Raw genomic sequence first — 17527 nt, 5'->3', positions numbered from 1 at the left:
GTCATGCCACCAAGACGGGACCTTGCTGTGATGCCTGAAAGCTTGATGGAGGGAAGGCGGGTCTCGGCCTCTGTTTCTGACCCAGGGCGAGGATGGAGGTGACTTGACAGATGGGCAGGCTCCCCTAAATGGAAGAGTGTGAGCTCTGGGGGTCAGCCTTGGTCTGGGCACTCATTAGGAAGGGCACGAATGTGCTGCCGGGACTGTCATCTCCGGAGGCTCTGGCTTTTTCCATACACAGCTTCGGCATTATTTTGGTTTTAGTGTATTTGCCTTCATTTTCTCTAATTCGTCGGGGCAGCTTATCACCCACTCCCACCCTCACTTTAAGTTTTATTTGGAAGATTTTGTAAATACAGTAATTCAGTGATAAGATTTGTTAAGTATAATAGTTTTTATTTAATACTAATCCATTCTGTTTGTGGTGTGTTTGTATATTTCTCTGTTTAGGTAAGCAGCGTTGTTCTAGAAGATTTCAGGATTAAGTACCCCGCCTCCCCCCACCCCTCCTGGGAAGGCGATTGCGTGATTGCTATGCTTTTGTTTTCTGTGTAGCGTAGAGGATGTACTAAGCAGGCCTCACTATCATAGCCAAGGCATTTTTCAGGATTTATTTTTATTGATAAATTATATTGAACATTACTGAGCAAGACTTAGCACTGTCATAAGCTTTATGAAAATATTTTATTAAAGGTTCATGTTTTGCAGTGATACAGATTTTTTTTTTTTTACAAATTTCTCAAAATGTTTTTTCCTGAAAGTAGTAAATACTTAATCATACTGTTCTCATGCAGTTAGTGTTTACAGTCATTTATTCCTCCAAAATTCATTGAGAAGCTGTCCTCATTTAGATGACACAGGCCTCCTGGGCTCTGCGTGGTATAATTGAAGATCCCTTTCTTTGGCTCTGCTTTACCAAAATCCTGCTACCTGATCACTAATGTCAAAGTTTTAGGAAAGCCAAAGCCTTTGGTTACTTAGACTGGAACTGAAGATACAGATCGCCCAGAGGAGAGCAGTGCCCCTGCCGTGTGTTGGTGTAAGCAGTGATGGCTCCCATGGCTCCCAGAAGTAGAGGTGGGAAGAGGGAGAGGTCACGTGACAGGGCTCTGAGGCAGGGACCGCTGAGCAGGGGCACCGAGAGCAGCCTTTCCTTGGGAGAAGCAAACAACGAGTCTCCCTGGTGCCTGGAAGGGACTAGGTGCCCAATCGATGTATTTTGACTGGGGTGGATAAAATAATGCACAGATAAATGTTTTTATGCATATGTAAGATGATGAAAACAGTTAATGTTTTAGGTAGGGGAGCCAGGCCTCCAAAAGCAAACTCTCCACTTTGGCTCTAGAGCCGGCCTTGCTTAGATGCAGACTCTTTTTCTCTGGTTTCTTTCCTTCATTTTCAGGCAAATTCTTAAAAGGCATTTCCAAAATTGAAATGAGTTGTTCTGTCTTGGTGGCGTAACAGCTCTGCCCCTCAACAAGCTTCATCTGTGTGAAGGTGACAATATACAAGATTCTTTGGGAAGCATTCTGCAGGTCAGACAGGCTCCTTCCTGGACTTCAAAGGGTTTATCAGTGATGGCCAACCCAGGATCAGGGCCTCTACCTACTGGTATATGTGTTCTAGCCTGTGTGTGTCTATATTACCCTGTTTGGAAATCTTTAATGAGTAGACTTTCTTTCCAGTTTTAATTTTGGCATCTGTTTTTCAGAAACATTGGTCTGTTACTACTTAAAGCTTATGCCCAGATTTGGGCTGCAGATTGCTAAGAGATGTCAAACAGAGAAAAAGCTTGTCAGCACATCCAGTCCAAGTTAGTCGTGGCTGCCTGTTTGCCTCGGCACACTCCCGGGCTATGCAGCACTCACCTCTTGCCTGTAGCAGCCTGTGTCTGCCAAGCTTAAATGACCTATTCTCAAACAAGTTGATTGGAGGTATTTGATGAGGCTTATACTTTTCTGGTGCTCGGCAACATTCACAACAGTTTTTGTCTTACAAAATGATCAGATAACTATATTCAGGGTTTTTTAAAAAGCAAGAGAATTAAGACCATTTATTGTCTGGAGGAGGCTTTCTCCAGAATTCTCTGAATTTTGCATCTTTAATGATACATACTTGCCCCTGTCACCCATACTCTAAAGGCCATTCCAGGAGTTCACGGAGGTTGGTCCAGACACTGGCATTTTGAAAACACACTCACTGAGGAGTACCTCTGCATGGACAGTGTGACCATCACACCCCAGGCTCCTTCTATGCCTGCAGATTCATCATTTGTCTCTTGTGCTTTCTCCTCACTCTGGAATTCTTGCTATCCTCTCTGCTCTATTTTCTCCATCCTGTTAGTCTGGTGTGTCTCTCTCCCTCATATCTTGCCATTTCAAACTATCCCGATGCAATCATCAGTTGTTTAGTCAGCAAACATTTATGAAATGTCCATTCGGTGCTAGGCACCATGTTAAGTGCAAGAGATACAGAGAGGAATAAGCTAGAATTTGTTTTGTTCTCAAGGAGCTTCTGATCCAATAGATATCTGGGAAAATGCTAATAATCATATGAATAAATGTGGTCCTGGTTATGTGTATATAACAAGAGCTGTTTTGATGCACAAACCTGATGTGTTCAAATGCACTATAATTGAGTATGACTTGTTGCTGGCACATTGGTCTGTTGTACCCAGATATTTTACAAACTTACCTTTTAACAACTCCATGTTGCCGCGATTTTTGAATCAAGTAGTTTCTTTTTCCTTGAGAGTAAAAGGAAGTTTTTGTGTTTAACATTTGGCGCATAGTCTGTGAGGTCTCTGGAAACTTGAACTTCTGTCATTCACTCTGTGGCTGAGTGGCAGGGCAGGCATTATAGAGGTTCAGGTTCCCAGCATTTCACATGAGTTCACACAGTCCAGCCTTTGGCAGCTTGCCACTCTCTCCGCTTGGTAGACAGTTTCATGAAATTTGACACTCTCTTCTTTCCTTGAAAATCTTGCAAGGTTCAGCAGTCTTTCAGTGGCTGACCCATTTCTGTTAAACTCTTGTTGTCAGACTCAAGTGTAAGGCTATCTTGGACCTGTTGTCAGAATAGAGTCAGTGCTTTTCATTGACATTTTTTTAAAAAACTACCAGCTTATGCTATGAGCAATTTATGCTTTAAATGCAGAAATGGGACAGTGCTCTTTGTGTTTATTATGCTGCCATCAACTCCCCTTAAAACATGAACCAGTTTCCCCAAGCAATTATTGTATCAGCGGAGCATAGTAAAGCAGAATTTGGACAATTATTCCTTCAGTTGACTCATGTAAGCAGAGCCTTAGAAAGTGTCTACCAGAAATAGAGTAGTTCTTAGGTAGAAGAGGTGGTTTGTGAGAGGAATAGGGCTCTTACCATATTTTGCTTTTAGTTCATCTCCCATGGTATTCATTTCCATGCTTCAAGGCTTTGGGGCTCACCCTTGCCCCTGTTCTTGATGAATAAGTGTGGTGATTAAAAAGGATCATGTCTTGGTCATTGCAATATTGCCTAGCTGAAAATACCCTGGATTTAGTAGTCAGAAGTCCTAGGTTGGAGTCCAGATTCTAGCATTTACTAATTGTGATTCCACTTAAGTTATTCAAATTCCTAGTCAGTAAAATGGAAATAATAAATGATGTGTCTGCTCCCACCCCCACTCTAGCTACCGTTCTACTCATAGTGTGGGTCAAATGAGAAAATGAGTTGGAAAGTGTTATGGATATTACTCAGTGATCTGCCATGGGAACCCCCCATTCCCACCAAAGACGGGAGTAGTATAGGGGTCTCCAACTCCCAGGCTACTGACTGAGTACTGGTCTGTGGCCTGATAGGAACCAGGCTGCACAGCAGGAGGTGAGCAGTGGGCCAGAGAGTGAAGCTTCATCTGTATTTGCAGCCACTCCCCAGCACTAGCATCACTGCCTCAGCTCCACCTCAGATCATTAGGCATTAGATTCTCATAGGAGCACTGGTCTCTGATGCTAAAAAGGTTGGGGACTACAGAGGTAGTGAACTATTGCAGGGTTCATGGAAGGACACTCTGTGTTAGAGTGTCAAGGGCAGTTATCAAGACTTCCCCCTTCTATGGCTTCTGTGATCATGAGCACCTGCCTCTTAACCTACCCCAGAGGCAGCAACTTAGATCACTGGGGGAGCAACTCTCTTTAATATGACATTCTTTAGTTAAGCTGAAATTTATTCATATAATTTCCAAGATAATTTACACTTCTTGGTTCTAGTTTTACAGAGTAACATGAAGCAATTCAAATCAATACATTTCAAGTCATAGACATTTATAACAGAGAGGAGTCGTAGAACGCTGCTTCTCGTTTTTGGCAATTCAGTTCAATAAATAAGAGCTGGTGCCTATCACGTGGGCGCTGTGCTCAGGCACCACAGGCGGCTATTGTTTCTCCTCCAGATCTCCGGAAGTGGACCAGAGGGTATGAGACTCAAATGGAAATGAATGGGAAGTGGACATTTTTAACTCAATGTGCAAAACTAAGTGGTTTTCATTTTATTTGGAATACGGTTCTTGTGAGAATAAACAATGCCTCCATTTACTGGGCTATAAATTTAAATGGCCAAGTAGACTACTAATCTATAAAAATGAAGACAAAAGTATGGTAAACGATAAAGGCAAATATTTCTAATTTTTATAAGGTCCTGTGTGTTTAGTAACCAGTAAGGGAAGAACATTAAGTACACACAGAGAAATGGAAAAACGATGAGAGGGCAGCATGATAACACCTTTGTGTGTGCGGCACTTGAATGGGATGTTCTTATAGGCACCGCAGCCCACGGGAGGTCCCTGAGGTGTCTCTCAGAGATTAAAGGCAGAACGCAGTCTACATTGAGTTACATATTGATTAACAGAATTTATAGCAAAAAAACAAGCAAATAAGAAAAGTAGCATGACCCTTAGAGTCAGATGCGCTGGGTTCCACTCTTGACCCTGTTGCTGTCTCGCAGTGTGACTTTGGGAAGTTGGCCTTTACTCTAGAATTTGTTTCCCTCAAATTTAAAATGAGGCTAAAATTTTTTGCACTGCCTGTATTAAATAGTTGTTAGGATTAAATAGGATAATGTATATGAATTGAAATATTCAGTTCTTGCAGCCATCTAATTTTTGGAAAATTTAAAAAATATCTCTGTGTTTACTTCTTTAACGTGAGGGAAACACTAGTTAGTACTACAGGGTTTTCGTGAGAAGTCAGCGGGTTAATTCTTATCACATACATGGAACAGTGCTTGACAGTTAATGCCTAATAACTATTTTCTTGTGACTTAGTATATTTATTTTCTATGACAGTATATTTTTAGTCTACATTTTTTTGAAATAGTATTTTTTTTTTAATAAAAATAACTATAACACCCTATTTACTGACCAAACCCAATAACAGAATTGGCATGTTTTATCTTTTTGATCGCTTTGGTGGTTTTACAAGATGAGACTTTGTTGTTAGAAAAGCTCCATCATGATACTGAAAACTTATTCCCAAATACCTTCTTCAGAGTTTAAGCCAAATTTATGTATTCTATGAAGTGTTTTTTAACCATCAGTGTTAGTTTGGAAAGTGTTAGGTGGGCATCAGCATTCGCCCCAGCCTTCTCTGTTTCTATTTGGGTCTTGAGATCTGTCTTAATTGTTCAGAGCTTTGTTTGTGTTGTATGTAACAAAAGAAATTTTTTAAATGTTATCTTTGATTTTTGTACTGTGCTAGTTCAAGTATTTTAGTGACCCATTTAACTTTTAGAGATAATGAACTGTTGATCAAGAACTTCATTTATAACAGACTCATTCATAATAATCCTAGTGACTTATTTCACAGAGGCCATTTCCAGATAAAAATACTGATCATGACTTCCCCTGACAATCCACAAAGGAATACAATAGAATTGTGGGAAATGCTTGGAATTTGGCTAATAATTAACTTACAAAGAACTATTAAAAAAATCTTATAACACTTCCCTATAGTGTTATAACAAAGGACCTTATGAGTATGTCAGTGGACATACTACTTGGCTGGAAAGGTTGTAATTTGATGCCATAAGTCCTGGGTGCACAATAGATTTTCAATAAATGATAATATATGAGAAATTTGTTTCATTTTCTTTTGAATATGTCAAAGCAATGCTGAACAGACCTTTTGGCATTCTCTGTTTTGTGACTGTATTAAGAGGTTTATAATTTTCTAAGGTTACCTGAAAACTTTGAGAACACCAAAAGGAATATTTGATTTCTGAATAAACTAATCATTAAATGAAGTCTTACCTCTTGATTCCTCTGTTTATTATGTTAGAGTTTTAATGAACCTTTTTTCTTTTTTTAAAAAATTTTTCCAGTCCTTGACATCCTTGTGAATTTAGCTTTAAAAAAAAGTTAACCAACTAACTGAAAGATATAAAGTGCTGCCAGGGTAGCTTCCTCATTCACAATTTCATATCTCATTCCTTAATTTGTTTCTGGATTATTTGAGCCTTTATGATTATTTATCAAGTGCCCTGAAGGACACAAGTTGGTCTTTTTGTGAGAGGAAAGAAGAAGATGTCGTAAGGAGTGTGTTCTTGGGTTGCACCCCGCCCCCCACTGCCTTTTTATTTTTTTGTGGTTCTTCAGTGATTTGGAACCTGTGCTGGTGCATCAGTGTTTCTGATAGCTAAGTCCTAATGCAAGTTGAACTATATGCTGCTTGGAAACCAATATTTGAAATATCACATATTTTAATGAGATGTAAAATTGCGTGGTAAGTTTTCTTCATGTGTTTTTTTTTCAATCTAACGTTTTGTTCAATTTGTTTCTCTAGGTGACGTTTTTCTGAAGTTGTTCATTGAAACTTCCTAGCATTCCTGCAGGTGCAATAGGTAAGTAAATGAAACTAGATATCCTTGTTGTCAGTGATTCTTTGTAAAAAATTTTTCAGGTGGGTAGCAACTTCCTTGAAAGAAGAGCAGTGTTTCACACTTTGGGTCCCTGAATGATAAACACTAGGTTTTTTTTCTGGGGGAGAAGAAACACCACTTGATGAGCATACATGAAGGTTGTAAAGGACACTGTAAAGTTTCATAAATAGTATAAAATTTAGGGCTATAATTTCCATGCTTTAATTCTGAAATTATTCTGGTACCATTTATATAGATAATTTTCAGAGCTCTTTATAATGAGCTTAGCTGTCTTTCCTTTTGAGCTGCTCTGTGGACCATTTTACTGTTTGTTATCATTTCTTTCTGAAAGAGAAGTAGAGATGGCCAAATCAAATGACCCAGTTTTATTACTCGGTGAAAGCTCAGGTAGAGGAAATAATTGCCTAAATAAAAGTTGAAAACAGTTGACTAATAGGTGACTTATGATTAACTCTATAGATTTTAATATATTAAGGTCACTTTTGGAAAATATTAGGAACAATAATAGGAGTTGAGTATGCATTCAAAAAAATTAAGGCAATCAAAAGTTAAATGTCCTCAAAGACTTTGATCCAACTGTGCTTTTCAAAAGGGAGAGAGGCTTGTTCAACCTGGTCCTATAAAGTCCTTGTTATGAACTTGAGAACGTGGGTCAGGCCAGGGTAGCCAGCACTTTGTAGAGATATGGAACCAACTAATACCATATCATCTCTTTTGTGGAAAGGTGATCTTTTTAGCTTACAGATTCTAAAGAAGGGAAAATTGCTCATAATGTCATAGATTGAACTGTTGAATTCTCAGTGTTATTAAATTTTTCTGACAACTACTGCTTGGGTTAGATTAGGACACTTTTTTTTTTTTTAATGGGAACTGCAAACACTTGTGAGTTATGAAATTGTTTGAGCACAGTTCTTTCTTTCCCATGGGAAAGCCAGAGCCGACCCAAGGCAGGTGGGTGTCCTGAGAAGGCTAATCATTGGCACCTTCTCAAACTGATAATCTTTAAATATCTACTCCTTATTCATATAATGGGGGTAGGAGAAACTAATTCTCTATTCATAAAGACTTAGAGAAAGAATATACCTTTTCCTATATGTTAAAGATAAGGGATTTATTGCACGTGACTTCTGAACCAGATGTTCATAAACCGGTATAAAATTCAGCTAATAACAACACTCTGCCATGTGTTGTTCGGGTTCAGAATTTCAGATCCCCATCAGCCAGGTGACATTAGGGTTGGTAGTGAGGCCTGTTTTCTACTCACACAGTTCTACAAGAGAAATAGTCTCAGCAGAGACAGGTCTCTGCTGGTGAGAGATGTATGTATTTCCACTCAGAGGCTGTGTCTACCTGAGTGGAAACAGGATTGATTGCCATCTTGCCTCTTATGTAAGGAGTCACGTGTTCACCCCTGAGTTAAGTGGCTCCATATTTCCAATGTAGTCCAATGAAGATTTAGTTCTCCACTGTGAGTTGTCACCCTGGATCGCTGCCAGCCTTGCCTGTTTATCCAGCTCTGGGGAAAAGCTATTCCATTCTGCCAGTGAGTCTGGAAGCTAAGTCATGTTCATCCTTGAAATCCCCCTCTCTGAAGATTTAACCAGGTAAAATCGGCCTTCTTGGTGTCTTTTAAAAAATTTTTTAAATCGTGAATTCATCTTATACAAATACAATAAAACTTTACCAAGTCAGAGAGTGTAAGAACGGTCATTCTGAATTAACAGCGTCTGAATTATGAAGACATCTGACCTAACTTTATTATATATAGTCATTCACACTGTATCAACTTGGAAGGTTTCTCGAGCAAGGAGGGTTGTTGTTTGGAGAGAGCCTTTGGAGTCAGGCAGTCTTTGGCTGAGGCCCTGCCTCTGTTGGACACAGATCCGGGTTGGGCTCCCAACTCTGGTGCGAATTGTCTGCGTGCCCTCGGCACATTTCTTTATCTCTTCCTCCTAAAGCGGTTTGGAAGATCGAGAGAGGCAAAGATGGCAATGTGTGTGGTACATGATAGACAGTGAGTACACCCTGCCTGGTTCCCCGATTCCAGGTATCTTGGAAAGAGCACTGGACACAGAATGGAGGAACGGCTCTGCCTCTGAGCCTCCTTTTACTCTTTTGTTATTTGAATGTTGACAGCTCGTCTTTTTTCTGATAAATTCTGGCTAGACCTGTGTCTAACAGAAGGGTCCTGAGGATTCTCCCCAGCAGGGGTGCTGTGCTCTCTTTCTATGAAAAGTTGCTTTCCTTGGTAGACTGTAAACTTCTCAAGGGATGGTCCGAGTCTTTTGTTACATCCTCTGTGCCCAGTACAATGTCTGATGCATGGTAGGTGCTCGGTGAATATCGGTTGAATAGATGGAGGGTAAACGATGGTTAGGCTGTACAGCTGATTCTGTAACATTCTCTGAAGAGAACTCTATTTCAAACACATTATAGGTTGCCCAACACAGTGCCTGACACATGTTATGTGCCTAGGAAACAGGCAAATGGAGAAGTGAATGTGGGCCTAAGTATAACTTCCAGTTTGTAAAGGTGTTTTGGGTGTATGACCCATTTATAATTTGGGAAACCTTGGCAGCTCTTTTAAGCAGAGAAGTGAAGTTGAACATTAAGAAGGCACCACTGACCAGAGGCCAGGAGACCAGGTAGGAAGGTGTCACTGGCAAGAAATGATGAGGGCTGAGAGGGAGTCATGGGAGGGCAGGGTGGGCAGGGCTGCAGCTAACCAATGAAGCACAGTCTTGGGGGCAGGTGCCCATAGGACTAGCTTTGGACACAAGCTGGGGCAGCTTCGAGGCAGAGGAAGGACGAGATTGCTACAGGGAAGCTTAAAATACAAGGATTAGATGTTAAGAGAATTCTCATGTGGTGGCCTTCATTCTTTTGAGAAGTAGGAAAAATCATTTGTTTTGGGGAGAGGAGGTCAAACCAGACATTAAGAAGAAAGTATGCTTCCCTGTTTGGAACTTTTCTGGGTGCTGATGTGGCCAGAGTGCCCATCTTCCTGTGAATTCTGGTCCTCTGCCTAATGGATTATTCCACAGGGAATTCAGGTCCTCCATTCAATGGGATGAGCCTGCAAGGATGTTCTGGATCTCCCATCAGTAACCTTACAGTTTGGTTTTGATCAAATGCCAGTCTATGAAAAAGGCTATACACAAATCCTCCAGCAGGTAGATTTGGAGTACTAGTTGGTACTCCTCTTGTCATTCTGTCTACATGAAGAAATGAGCATGATTCTTAACGTAGAAAGCTTTTTTCTTTAGTGATCCGCTTTTTAAATTGCTCTTTGAAAGGGAGATAAACTGACCTCAGCTGAATGAATATACACTGGGATGGTATAGAGGTGTCACCCTTATTGTAAAATGTACTTATGCTTTTATATGAAGCTTGTTAATATAGGTAAGTAGTAATTGTATACATTTTATTTGGTATCCTTTTTTACTGTTTCCCATGCCAAACCATGGCAATCTCTGCTTACCACTCAAAAAGGCAGTAGTATAGCTCTGAAGTTCTGGGATCTTGACCCCGTCAAGACCTGATCTGCTCTTTGAAACTTCGTCATGACTTCCTAGCAGAAATAGACATCTTTTGAATTAAATATCGATTTAATCTACATTCCATTTTGGATTAACTCAAGAACCAAAATAAAGTTTGTGTAACTTTTCCCTTTCTTGTACTCTCATGCTGGGGGCAAACCACTGGTTGCCACTTACCATATAGTATAGGGCTAGGGTGTCAGGCAACCTGTAAAGATAAGGTTGGTTCCCAATCTCTGTACCTATGTTACCAGCCCAGAACAGCCTGTGAAAAAACTCCTAATTAGTGGCTTTTATTCTTTCTATCTGGCAAGCTCAGATAGACTTGGAAATGTACTTGATTTTGATACAAATTATTCTACACCCACAGCCAAGTCATGTTAGGAAATAGACACTTCCTGTCATTAACTCACAGCTTAGGTCATCCCTTTCATGTAATGAAGGCAAATATGACTGAAAACCCACTTTAGAAATCTGGTGTGACTAATCCGAAAGAGCTGGTTCCTCTCCACCACTTTTCTTGCTTCATTTTCAAACTGCATTCCTGATTCAGTTGAAGTTCAATCCATTTTTTTCCTTATATTCACGGAGTAGCTATGGATTGGAAAGACACAGTCAACCTGGGGTGGTGGTCAATTGCTTTCATGGACTTCTCATCATTATTCAAGGTCAGGGCAGCTAGTTTTATTGGCCATTTATACCTCACATAAGGTATATTTAAGTCTATCCTAGAAATTGTCAGATAAGAGAGTAATTGTTGGGGAAGCCACTGGGGCAAACTCCCGTGAGTTATACTTTTCTTTAGCTGCTGTGATAGTCTGTGTTATGCTTGCATATTTATATCTGCATATCTCAAAGCAAAGATGATTTTTCACCTGTCCAAAGGTCATTCTTCAGTCTTCTCTAGTGTCTTTGAACACTTAGTAGGCTCTTGAAGCCAAGCAACAGCCCCTACATACTTAAGATTATGGCTGGACTAGAATTACCAGATGTCGACATGTATTTTTCTCCCAATTATCCAAATAATCCATATTCATACAGAAAAGTATAAGCATGCAGGGAAAAAAAAAATCAGTCCCTTTAGGAGTTACCACTGCCTGTCTAGTGGCCACATTCCTAAGACTATCTCCTTTTGTACATTCTTTTCCTCACATAGTTGAGCTCTTACTCTGTATGTAACTTTATATACAATTACTTGTTTGCCTAATATAAACATGTCCCCATGTCATTAAATGCCCTTTGTTAAAAAAAATTTCAGTAGTTGAATATTCTATCTTATGGTATATATTTAAATCATTTTAACCATTCTTCTGTTTTTGACATTTGAGCTGTTTTCTGATTTTTCTAAGCCATTAATTGTAAACTCAAAATATCTTTTTACAAACATCTGTTGTTTTTAAAATATTGTATATCCAGGAAAGTTGGATTCCCATGGGCAATAAAAGAGAGTTTTTGTTTTATTGCACCCTAAGAATCAGTGGATCTTTAAGTCTTTGCCAGTTTGGGAAGTGAGAATGGCATCTCATTTTAATTTTTACTGTTCTTATTACTGATGAAATTGAATGTTTTTCATAAATAGAATGGCCATTTGTATTTCCTCCTTTGCAATTGTTCATGTTCATCCCTTCAAGTGTAATTGTCACTTTTGGCAGTTGTGATATTTATGATCTTGTCCTATTTTCCTGAAAAGGTTATTGGGATGCATAACTTTGTACGTATTCTCAGTAATAGTTAATTGCATACAAAATTGTCCTATATTTGAAGGGAAAATCAGGTGTGGACGTGTCAAAGAGAACACTCTTGCAGGTTCTAATGTGGCTTCTTGGTTGTGACAGTCAGCATCTGAAAAGTCAGCTCTGCTGGTGAGCAGCCCTGTCCTTGTCCTGCATCTTGCCCTGATACTTCTGTTTCCTTTCTACCTGTCCAGGGCAGACACGGTATAACTCCTAGTCACAGAATACTAATAACACATGTTGGCAATAAAATGCTCGTTGACCCCATGAAGTGGTTCTTACCTGCTTCTCTTCTCCTAATGTTTCTTCACAGACTGCTTGGCTGACTTGACTTTCCTACCCCTTAATCATTGTTTCCAGGTAGTCCTCGACTCTCCTTCTCTCCTTCATCTCCTTGCATTCTCCGAATTATCTAACCCACTCCAGGATTTCAGCTGCCACCCACAGGTCAGACCTCTTTAGACCGAACCTCTTCCAGGCTGCAGCCCCAAATGCCTGTTGGGGATCTTTCCTTGGTGTCTCATTGGCACTTTTAATGCAGTGTGCCCCCAAATGAACCTGTTCCTCCTCCCCAACTGGCGTTGTGGCCTGGGTTCTCTCTCCTAGTAAAAGAAAGACCTCCATTCCATCTACCAAGCCAGACACCTGGGCAGCATCTTAAAACCCCTTTCCTTTATTGCCCACATCCCACCGGTTATATGAAGTCCTATCAGTTCTACCTCTTTCATATCCCTTCATCGCGTCCCTGTTCCTCCTTCCTTAGTCCAGGCTTCATTTCCTAAATGAATGAATAATGAATGAGTGATGTTTTCCCAATTAGATACGGTGTTAAAAAATAAATTAGTTTTCTCTCAAATAAATTGAAATCGACATTTTATAGAGCATGGTATTTTATTGGACTATTTACAAATTCTTTGTATGAAGTGAATCTTTATCCATTAATTTACTTTTTATAGACATTTGAATTCTTCACCCACTTGCTTGGTTTAAAACAAAGTACACCTTGAATAATGTCTAATGCGTGTTAGTCAAATGGGAGCCCTGAGACATTACTTTCTAGTTAAAGGGCTTTTGATTTGAGGGCTTGACATTTTTTCTTTGGGTCTTAATTATTTCCATATTGCAATATGTATTGTTTTTTGTAATATTGGAATTATCCTTTATTAGCCAGCTTTTCAACTTTACCTCCCAGGGAACTCAGGAAGAAATACAAATATTTTCATAAGATTCTTTGAGGGAGTAAAATTAATATTTTTGAGAATGAAAATATGGTGAATTGTCTCCTAAGGATTGAAAGACTTTATTAGGATACAAAATATCCCTCCCCAGGGGTACGTTTTTTCAGGGGTTATTGGAAATATGGTGCTGGGAAGAAGAAAAGGAAATTTAATATCATGGAAGTTGGAAACAGCCAGTGAAATCCAATCTGTTTTTAGAACACATATAACATACTAACTCCCAGAGATTTAAGACAGCTCAGTTTGCTTCCTGAGACTGTCAGGCTCATTATGACTATGGCACGAAAAGGTTCTTCAGCACGAATATGCATGATCGTAGTTTATTTACTATGAATATTTACTACACCTGAATATAGGTGTCCCCGTGGGTCTGCCTTCCCTTATCAGTATCGAGTTGTTTCATTGTTAGTACTTCTCTTAGATTGGATTCCCCCAAATAGATCTTGTGACAAGGCTTCAAGCATAAGTAGGTTATTTGAGAGGTAATCCTAGAAAGCATTAAGGGAATAGGGATGTAAAATAGAGAGAAGAGGAAAGCAGGTTGCTGAATCCCTGGTGAATTTTAGGAAACAGCCTTCAGATTCGTCCCTTCTATGGGGCTAGCAGGCTGGGCTATGTCTCTTCCAACTTACATCTGTCATTGATGGCTGCTTTTGAGGCCAGCTCTTAAGGTCTGCTCCTTCAGGTTGAGGTCCTTCAAGTGGAGTCCTGGGTGCTTGCTGTAAGCACGTGTGGAAATGGGGAGCCGAGGGGATACAAGTGGACACCAAGAGGACCTGCCAAGGGCACTGCTTTAACTTTTTTAACACTGATAGACAAGTTTACTTGAGAGAGACGACCTCAGATGGTCAGGTACAGAGCACATGCAGAGATTGTTAGTAGAATGTACTTAAATCAGTGGCTGATAGATGTTGGAGTGAATTTAAGAGATATCGAGAATTTGATACCACTGATCCTGAAACAGGAAAGGGAAGAGGTAGGGGGAATCTCTGTCTAGATGTTGTCCCTAAAATGACATTTTGTGCCTTGGTAAGGCCATAAAAGTAACAAATGGAACAACTGGATTGCTAGGCTCCTTGTAGGGTTTAGGTTTCCTCAGTGCTAATCAGCCTACAGAATTATAACTAGGTCCACAGAAGGAAATTACGATATTTTTTCCATGCACCCAGATATGGAAGAAAACAAAAATCTGACGGAAATCTGTGGCCAGCCAAGTCTGAACAAAGCCACCTTCATTACTTTGGGAAATTCCTGGGGAAGGAAAGAAGGTGGAATCCAGTACTGTTGGTGAACCTTAAAAAGAATTAGTCTCTGTTATACATACATCCATTTATATATATTATTCCTTTCTGTTATTCTTAAGCAAATGTCGATGACATATCTTAACATGGAAAATGTGTCTTAATATTCTGTTGACTGTGCTTGGTGTCATTTAGAAGATGAAAGGGTAAGATCTTGAAGCTCTCAGATATCTAATCATTCAGACGTATTGTGTGATGCTGGCAACAAAGATCAGGAGAGTGTCCCTGTCCTTAAAGAGCCCCCAACCCAGCCATGAGAGACTAGCAGAGAAGTCTCTTCCACTGTGGTAAGCTGTTTATATTAAAGACAGAGGAAGGAGCAATTATTTCTATCACTGGAGAAGGCATCCCAGAGCTGTGACATTTGAGTTGGGCCTTAAAGATGACTAAGTTTCACTAAGGGATTAAGGAGGAGAATAGCAGTTTAGGTGGAGATGAGTGTGGGCAAAGACAAGGGGGCCTGGAAGTACAGTGAGGTCAGGGAGCCATGAGTGGTTTGATGTGATTGAAGTACAAGGTGTAGTGAGGTTGTAAAGGCTGGCAAGAGAAACCAGCTTATCCTGTCTTTATGTCTCTCTCATACTAATGTCAAAAAGTGGATACCATTTATGGCTTAACCATTTCTAGCGGCTCATGTCCAATATAGAAACAATTTAGGTGCAAGATGGTAAACGGAGCTTGTAGAACCTATGTAGGGTTCAGTGTCACAGAAATGTAGCCTTTTGATGGTGGAACCGATATATCATGCTAGGTGGATGATTAGTCATCTGTACGGCCTGTGGATGCCTTGTTGAAGAGGAAATTGACATGCTTCATGCAGGTGATCAGTATCCTAAAATATATTACTTATCCTCTATTTACCATGTGTTTTCTACTACTCCTACAAGCCCCAAGTGTTCTACTTTTCTGGAAATATCTAGCTATATTTAATAGCATATAGAATTAATTGTGCTTATTTTTTTCTAATTCCTTCCCTTCTCTGCACTGGTTGTCTCACAGCACTAATGTGTCAGTGCTTTTGGCCACCATGCTTGAGGGACACATCTGCTCTTAGCATCCTTCAGTACCTACACTGAGAAGGGGAACAAAGTAATAAGTTGGCATCAGCCCCCCACCCCTGCCCCGTCCCCTGCCCCCATATTCCAGTAAGCAGCTAAATCCCTTTAGTTTTCATGTTCATCTTTTGTTTCGGATGGAGTAGCTGCCTTGGTAGAAGGAAAGAAAATTCAATGTGATATCCAGGTCCTGGGGCTCTATTTCTCAGGGTGGATTAGGAGCAGGAGCTAAAAGCAACCCCTAGACACATCTCTAGGAACCCCAAAAACATCAGTCCAATTACTATCTCAACAAATCTGAGACTGACCCCTTGCTCCTTAAATTCAAAATCACACATAGGTCATCCTCTCAAAAAGGCTCTCCAAGTGGCAATGCTGTAGAACTTCTCCAAGCAGTCACCTTGTTTACTTCTGAGACTGACTAGAGTCCTCATGATTCTTTCTCCCTCAGGAGTTTCTACTTCCTCTTTTTATCACTCATGGAGTGTTTTTTTCCCATGGAATTCCCCATTCCTCTGTAGATTCACTTTTATTCCATCCTTTGAAGACTGAAGCATTCAGGCTTTTCTAGGAGATGTTTTCCTGATGACTTCACAGCATAAAATAAAAACTTAAAAGTATTTGATGCCAAAGAGAAATGTTAAGATATCTTGAGTCCGATTTAGTAAATTGGCTACTGATTGCTGTATATCTTTGGGGGAATCGCTGTCCCTTAGTGAAATGAATGTAGGAACAACCAATTCTAAGAAATTGTTCCAGTAATCAGACGTATAGATCATCCCTGTGTACCCATGGTCTGTCACTCTTCCCAATACAAGAGAAAATAAATACAATAGTAAATAGAATATTTTTTCAACTTTGTATTTAGCATCCAATATTGCAGTGTGCCTTCACCGTAACTGGCACTCTTCTCCACGTTTAGGGACTGTGATGGAGGTCTGGGCCTTGAACTTGAGAAGGCTACTATCACTGTTCTTGGTCTTGAGAGTCCTCTCTTTGTTAACAACACCAAACCTTGATTTGACTTGGCCCAGCCCTCATGAATCTTTACTCACTATTTGAATCAAAAGCTTCCAATAAAGGACCCGGTTTTGGGGGTGGACAATCTCTTTCTTTCTCATTGAGCAGAAAATTGTCTGGGAGGGTACAAATTTATGGGGAGGTACAGATTTGGTCAATAAGCTGGTAAGAAGTAGAGGAGTTCTTTAGTCAGCCCCTTGTGGAAGAATAGCCTTTGGCCTCCTACTCTGCTATTGTTATTTTCACTGAATTTTTAAACTTGATTTTAGTCAGAGTGAATCTTAATGTGCATTCTGTAGTAATCAAGACCAATGTCAATGCTCAAAAATATTATATCTGAAGAAAAGACGTCAAAATTTTGTGCATGTAACTTTTAGGAAAGGTTTCTAGGACTAATCAAGATGATTTTGAGTGGAAGTTTCTTCATATCTAATGATTTGAGAGAGAACTATGGTGACTTTTACTTTTATAACCTCAGGACTCACAGAATTACATGCTACTTCCACATAGTAGAAGATATTTGGGAATATATGTGACATTTCTGGGACATTTCATAAGACATCAAGACAAAGTATTGCTAAACTAGAATTATTCCAAAAATCCAGGATTCATGACCAAGCTTTCCAAAATGGTGTTCCAGGAAAGTGGTCTTCTAAACTTATTTATTCATTAGTGAACAAAGTTAAACAAGATTTATTTTTATTGTGGGACTTCTCAGAGACCGACATGC

The 17527-nt window shown here is 39.8% G+C and overlaps 1 protein-coding gene across 1 annotated transcript in view; it reads left to right on the top strand.

Moving 5' to 3' along the window:
* LHFPL2 (LHFPL tetraspan subfamily member 2) overlaps positions 1-17527 on the top strand; it is a 141308-nt gene that overhangs the window by 62127 nt on the left and 61654 nt on the right. The window contains exon 3 of the mRNA XM_039874894.1: positions 6815-6872. The gene's annotated coding sequence lies outside the window, so the exon portion shown is untranslated. The remainder of the gene's footprint in view (positions 1-6814; positions 6873-17527) is intronic.

Source organism: Pteropus medius, unplaced genomic scaffold, assembly GCF_902729225.1.
Source record: "Pteropus medius unplaced genomic scaffold, Ma_sr-lr_union100, whole genome shotgun sequence".
Classification (NCBI taxonomy): Eukaryota; Metazoa; Chordata; class Mammalia; order Chiroptera; family Pteropodidae; genus Pteropus; species Pteropus medius.
This window is presented reverse-complemented; position numbering and strand designations above follow the sequence as displayed.